General features: G+C 38.9%; 1 protein-coding gene across 1 annotated transcript in view; it reads left to right on the top strand.

Annotated features, from left to right (window-relative positions):
* Positions 1 to 7,019, top strand: part of MRAP2 (melanocortin 2 receptor accessory protein 2) — a 25,893-nt gene that overhangs the window by 11,267 nt on the left and 7,607 nt on the right. The window lies entirely within an intron of this gene.

The raw sequence follows: 7,019 nt of genomic DNA, 5'->3' as shown, positions 1-7,019 counted from the left end.
TACTTTGTCCTTATGGGTCAGAATTGACTTGATGGGTGGGCTTTTTTTTTTTTTTTTTCCTTTTAGTACAAGAAAAGACTCAAAGCTGTTTCAGTGATTTAAAGGCTGCACATGCAGCAAGTGAAGGTGATATGATAAAGAATTGGTTGGGAGCAAGGATTGGTTCATTTGTTTCAAAGTGAGAACAAATTTACATCACATTAAAGGGCAAACCTAAAAAAAAAAAAAAAAAAAAAAACTCACTGCCTTCAAGTCTGATCCAACTCATAGCGACCCCTCCTTGGGTTTTCAAGGCGGCTTTACTATGGAAGTAGATTGCTCAATCTTCCTTCCAAGGAGTGGCTGTTGGGTTTGAACTGCCAACTTTTCTGGTTAGCAGTCAAATGCCATAGGCACTACACTACTAGAGCTCCCATTAAAGGGCAAGCAAGGAGAATAAGTTGGATGTTTGTAACCTGGGAAGGGCCTCCTGTATACATCTTTGAAAGCCCACTGTGTCTGACTACTGGAAATATCAGGTGCCAACAGCCTGGTCTGCTCATGATGTTTCAGGAGTGGGTAACCTGAGGACAGTCGTCTGCATGCTAGGACTCTTAACATAACAGCAGGAACTTTATTTGTAAATTAGCGCGCGCGCGCGCGCACACACACACACACACACACACACACAGAGACACACACACAGAGTTACTGTGGTGCCAGCTCTGACTTGACAACCCCATGTATTACAGTTTAAAACTGCGCTCCATAGGATTTTCAGTTCAGTGACTGCAATCTTCCAGAAGCAGATCACCTGCCTGTCTTCTCAGTCACCTCTGGGGAGATTCACACAGTAAATCAGCCAGTAGCTGAGTCTTAGTTGTTTGTAGCTCCCAGTTCTAGAACAAAGCATAGGAGAGTATCTTCATGACTTTAGGCAAGCAATTATTTCTCAGAGAGGACACAAAAAACACTAAACATGAGTGAAAAAAAATTGTTAAATTGAATATAATTGTAATTTTGAACCTCCACTCAGTGAAGACATCTTAGAGTTCTATGTCGTTGTTGTTATGTGATGTCGAGTTGGATGCAACTCATAGCGACCCCTCCTTGGGTTTCCGAGGCAGTATCACTACGGAAGTAGATTGACCTATCTTCCTTCCGAGAAGTGGCTGGTGGGTTTGAACCGCCAGCCTTCTGGTTAGCAGTCAAGTGCCTTTAGGCACTATGCTGTTCTATAGAGAAATCATATATGTAATTCTGTGTGTATATCTCACTGGTTCTATTTTATACACACACACATTTTATATACTGTTATGTATATATATAGAGAGAGAGAGAGAGAAATTTTTATTTAAGGAATTGGCTCATGCAGTTGTAGGGGGCTAGCAAATTCAAGATCTGATCTGTAAGTCAGGTGACAGACTGGAGAATCCTGTAGACTTGTGTCCCAAAATTCATAAGTTGGGTGACAAGGACAGTGAAGAGTGTTTTGGTAAAATGTCTATTTCTTAGTCTGGAGGTAGAACACACCATGGGGAAACTCCATTTTTGCTCTAAAGGTCTTCAACTGATTGATTGAGGCCTGCCTACATTATGGAAGGCAATCTGCTTTACTCGAGGCCAACTGATTTAAAAAAAAAAAACCACCTTCCTGCCATCAAGTCAATTCCAACTCCCAGCAACCCTATAAACCAAAACCAAAAATCAAACTCACTCCATCAAGTTGGATCTGACTCATAGCAACCCCTCCTTGGGTTTCCAAGGTGCTATCACTACAGAAGTAGATTGCCAAATCTTCCTTTCGAGAAGTGGCTGGTGGGTTTGAACCACCAGTCTTCTGGTTAGCAGTCAAATGCCTTAGGCACTAGGCCACCAGAGCTCCTAGCAACCCTATAGAAAAGAATATAACTGCCTCATAGGGTTTTCAAGGCTGTAAATCTTTGTGGAAGTAGACTGCCTCAACTTTCTCCTGCGGAGCACCTGGTGGGTTCAAACTTCCTGGTTTTGGTTAGCAGTTGAATGCTTTATTATTTCATAACAGCAATTAAACTAGTGTTTTACCAAATAACTGGGCACCAATGGTTGCAGCAGTATATTGACAGGGAACTGCCAGAAATGCAAGCTGGATTCAGAAGAGGATGTGGAATGAGGGATATCATTGCTAATGTCAGATGGATCTTGGCTGAAAGCAAATAACAGAAAAATGTTTTCTTGACAATGCAAAGGCATTTGACTATGTGGATCATAACAAACTATGGATAACATTGAGAAGAATGGGACTTTCAGAACATTTAATTGTACTCATAAGGAACCTATACATAGACCAGGAGGCTGCCACTCAAACAGAACAAGGGGATACTGCATGGTTTAAAATAAGGAAGGGAGTGCATCAGGGTTGTATCCTTTCAGCATACTTATTCAATCTGTATGCTGAGCAAATAATCCAAGAAGCTGGACTACATGAAGAAGAATGTGGCATCAGGATTGGAGGAAGAGTCATTAACAACCTGTGATATGCAGATGACACAACCTTGATTGCTGAAAGTGAAGATAACTAGAAGCACTTACTGATGAAGATTAAAGGCTATAGTTGGCAATATGGATTACACCTCAACATGAAGAAAACAAAAATCCTCACAACTGGACCAATGAGCAGTATCACAATAAATAGAGAAAAGATTGAAGTTGTCAGAGATTTCATATTCCTTGGTTCCACAATCAACACCAATGGAAGCAGCAGTCAGGAAATCAGACAACGTATTGCACTGGGCAAATCTGTTGCAAAAGAGCTCTTTCAAGTGCTGAAGAGCAAGGGTGTCTCTTTGTAGACTAAGGTGCACCTAACCCAAGCCATGGTATTTTCAATCGCCTCATATACATGTGATAGCTGGACAATGAATAAGGAAGACCAAAGAATTGATGCTTTTGAGTTGTGGTGTTGGTGAAAAATACTGAAAGTGCCATGGACTGCCAGAAGAACTAACAAATCTGTTTCATAAAAAGTGCAGCCAGAATGCTCCTTGGAAGTGAGGTTGGCCAGACTTATCTCACCTACTTTGGTCATGTTGCCAGAAGGGACCATTCTCTGGAGAAGGATATAATGCTTGGTAAAGTGCAGCATCAGCAAAAAAGGTGGAAGGCCCTCAACGAGATGGATTGACAGTGGCTGCAACGACGGGCTCAGGTATAGCAAGGATTGTGAGGCTGGCACAGGACCAAGCTGTGTTTCATTCTGTTGTACATAGAGTCACTATAAGTCAGAGCCTACTTGATGGCACCTAACAAGAGCAACAACATAGCCTAGCCAAGGTGACACATACAATTAACCATTATACACATCAAGAGACCATGGGCAGAAAAAAGGGTAGTGGGATGGCTATGGGAGCAGCTGTCTAGCTTTAGGAGTGAGAGGCAAAAAGAGCATGTCGCAAGTGGGTGCTTTATGTCCACTGTCCTGATCCTGCCCTGGGGCAGGAGAAAATTCTCTTGGTCTCCTGTGCCTTAGTTCTTCAGCAAGGGTGGTTAATGACCTAATTTTGAATTCTGAGGAAATATAGCCCATTACATAGTTGGGTTTCTGGGCCTGCTTTCATACTCAACAAATGCCCGAGACAAGCAGAAAAGCTATTTCTCATTGCTTCTTGTTCCTGGAATTGGGATGATGTGACCTCACAATATTAATCATGCTTTTCCAAATACTTGGAGCCCTTCTTTTTCTTAGGTGACATTTTAGCTTATTGGTCACAGGTTGCTGGCACATCATCTCTGTTCTCAAACATCTTTTAAACCTGAGTGAAGTGACAATTCCAGGGAAAAAATCATTTGAAAGTCAAAAAAGACCACTTAAATTTGCATTGAAGCAGATGTCTTCAGAGTCTCTCTAAAGTGATTTTTCTCTGGACTCTTAATACAAGACCTGATGAATGTTGTACTGTAGTGTAAATCACTGACCTTCACAACATGTCTGCTCAGCTGGCAATGAGATTTGTTAACCAGGCTTATAACCAAAAAGAAATTCAGGTTTCTGAGAGGAATTCCTTGCTTGATGTCAACCAGGTAATCATGGTAGAAGATATATTTGGAATAAAGGCCCCTCAGCTGGCTGTGTTACAAAGCTTCTAAGATGACTGACTTCTGGAACGGGTGATTCTTGATAACTTTGAGATTAGTGATATATGACTAGATTTTCTAGACCTGTAAATTGAATCCATGCTCCCCTGACTCATAAAATTTGGTCATAAGTGCTTTATACTGAGTGATAGAATGAGAGGAAAGAGATTTAAGAACTGAAATCACTAAAAAGATCATACATTCATTGAATACATACTTCAGAGCCTAAGTTTTGTTAGATTTTGTTCTGGATTTGAAAACACACAGATATGATTCTTGCCCTTAAGGAGTCAATATCTCAGCATGAGCTACCCTTATATATATATACCTGGAAAGGATGGCAATTAAAGTAGATGGGCTATCAGATTATTCAGTTTACCTGTGCTGTTTCTTTCATGCATTTATCTGACAAATTAAGAGTCATTTCATTAATTTCCATTGAACTACTAATTTGTTCTATACCAAAGAAACAAGGAATTAAGAAACTGAGTTTTCATCCTACTTCTACCACTAACTGGTTGTGTGGTCCAATGTACAGTTTGACTATTTATTACTTTAGTACAGGAACCCTGGTTGTGCAGTGGTTAAGCACTTGGATGCTAACCAGAAAGTCAGGAGTTTTATTCACCAGCCACCCCGCAGTAGAAAGATGTTGTAGTATGCTTCCATTAAGAATTATGTCTTTCTCTGGTAACAGTGCTACATGACTAGAAAGACTAGGAAGAACAAGGAAAAAATATCAGATAAATGGAAATAAAGTAAAACCTTGCTTAATAGAGACTGGTAAATAGAAGAAATTGAAAATTCCCAGAATCAAATGAGAATGAAACATACCAAAACCTTTGAGACACAGCAAAAACAATGTTCAGAGGAGAATTTATAGCAACAAATGCACACATTAAAAAGGCAGAAAGGGCCAAAATCAATAGCTTAACCATAGAACTCCAACAAAAAAAAGAACAGCAAAAGTAGCCCACACACACCAGAAGAAAGAAATTTATAAAGATTAGAGCAGAAATAAATGAAACAGAAAAACAATAGAAAGAATCAGTAAGAGTAGAAGTTGGTTCTTTGAGAGTATCAATAAAATCAACAAACCACTGGCCAAACTGACAAAGGAAAAGAATGAGAAAATGCAAATAACCAAAATAAGAAATGAGATGAGTGACATTACAACGGGGCCAAAAAGGCTCATAACAGAATATTATGAAAAATTTTACTCCAATAAATTTTAAAACCTAGAAGAAATGGAAAAATTTCTAGAAACACATTACCTACCTACCTACCTAAACTAACACAAACTGAGGTAGAAATTTTGAACAGATGCGTAACAAAAGAAGAGAACCTGATTGAAGAGGCCATAAAAAACAAACAAACAAACAAAAAAAAAACTCTGAAGTAAAAAGCCCTGGCCCATATGGCTTCACTGGAGAATTCTAACAAACATTCAGAGATGAATTGACAACAGTTCTGGTCAAACTATTCCCAAACACAGGAAAGGAAGGAATATTCCCTAATTCATTCTATGAAGACAGTATAACCCTAACCCCAAAGCCAGGCAAAGACACCACTAAAAAAGAAAATATAGACCAGTATCCCTCATGAATGTGGACACAAAAATGTTGAACAAAATTCCAGCTAGTAGCATTCAACAAAATGCAATGCCATGCACTGCCATCGAGTCAGATCCAACTCATAGCAACACCTCCTTGGATTTCCAAGGCAGTATCACTTCAGAAGTAGATTGCCCAACTTTCTTCTGAGGAGTGGCAGATGATGCAACAGAATACCAAAAAATAATACCTCATGATCAAGTGGACTTCATATAAGTATGCAAGGATGGTTCAACATTAGAAAATCAATCAACATAATTCCCCACATTAATAAAACAAAGAAAAATAATCACATGCTCATCTTAATCAATGCAGAAAAGGCATTTAACACAATCCAACACTCTTTCCTAATACAAGCTCTCAGCCAAATAAAAATAGAAGGGAAATTCGTAATGAGCATATACACAAAACCAATAGCCAACATTATTCTCAATGGAGAAAGACTGAAAGCATTCCCCTTGAGAACGGGAACATGACAAAGATGCCCTTTAACACAACTCTTACTCAATATTGTACTGGAAGTCCTAGCTAGCTAGGGAAATAAATGACATCCAAATTGGTAGGGAAGAAGCAAAACCATCCCTATTTGCAGATAACATGATCATATATGTAGACAATCCCAGAGGATCCACCAGAAAGTTACTGGAACTAATAGAAGTCTTCATCAAAGTGGAAGGGTACAAGATCAACATACAAAAATCAGAGGTATTCCTCTATACTAACAAAGAAAACTCTGAAAATGATATCAGGAGGATAATACCATTTATAATAGACACCAAAGAGATAAAATACCTATGAATAAATCTAACTAGCGATGCAAAAGACTTATATAGAGAAAACTGTAAAATACTAATAGAAGAAACCAAAGTAGACCTACCTAAATGAAAAAACATACCATACTTATGGACAGGAAAGCTAAACATTATGAAAATGTCAGTACTACCCAAAGTGACTGATGGATATAATGCAATCTCAATCCAAATTCCAACAATATTCTATAATGAAATGGACACACTAATCTCCAAATTTATATGGAAAGGAAACAGGCTACAGCTAGTTAAAGCATTAGTGAAGAGGAATAAATAGGAGGCCTCATACTTCCCAACCTCAGAATCTACTACACAACCATGGTAGTCAAAACACTCTGGTACTTACTCAACATTGTATTGAAAGTCCTACCCAGGGCAATAAGGCAAGAAAGGGAAATCAAAATTGGTAAGGAAGAAGTCAACTATCCCTATTTGTTCATGATATGATCCTACACCTAGAAAACCCAAGAGACTCAGTCAAAAATCTACCGGAACCAATTGAGAG

The sequence above is a fragment of the Orycteropus afer genome, unplaced genomic scaffold, assembly GCF_000298275.1.
Source record: "Orycteropus afer afer isolate SDZICR_OR568_19922 unplaced genomic scaffold, OryAfe1.0 scaffold00011, whole genome shotgun sequence".
NCBI classification, from domain to species: Eukaryota; Metazoa; Chordata; class Mammalia; order Tubulidentata; family Orycteropodidae; genus Orycteropus; species Orycteropus afer.
Note: the sequence above shows the minus strand (reverse complement) of the source record. Positions and strands in the feature narration are given on the sequence as shown.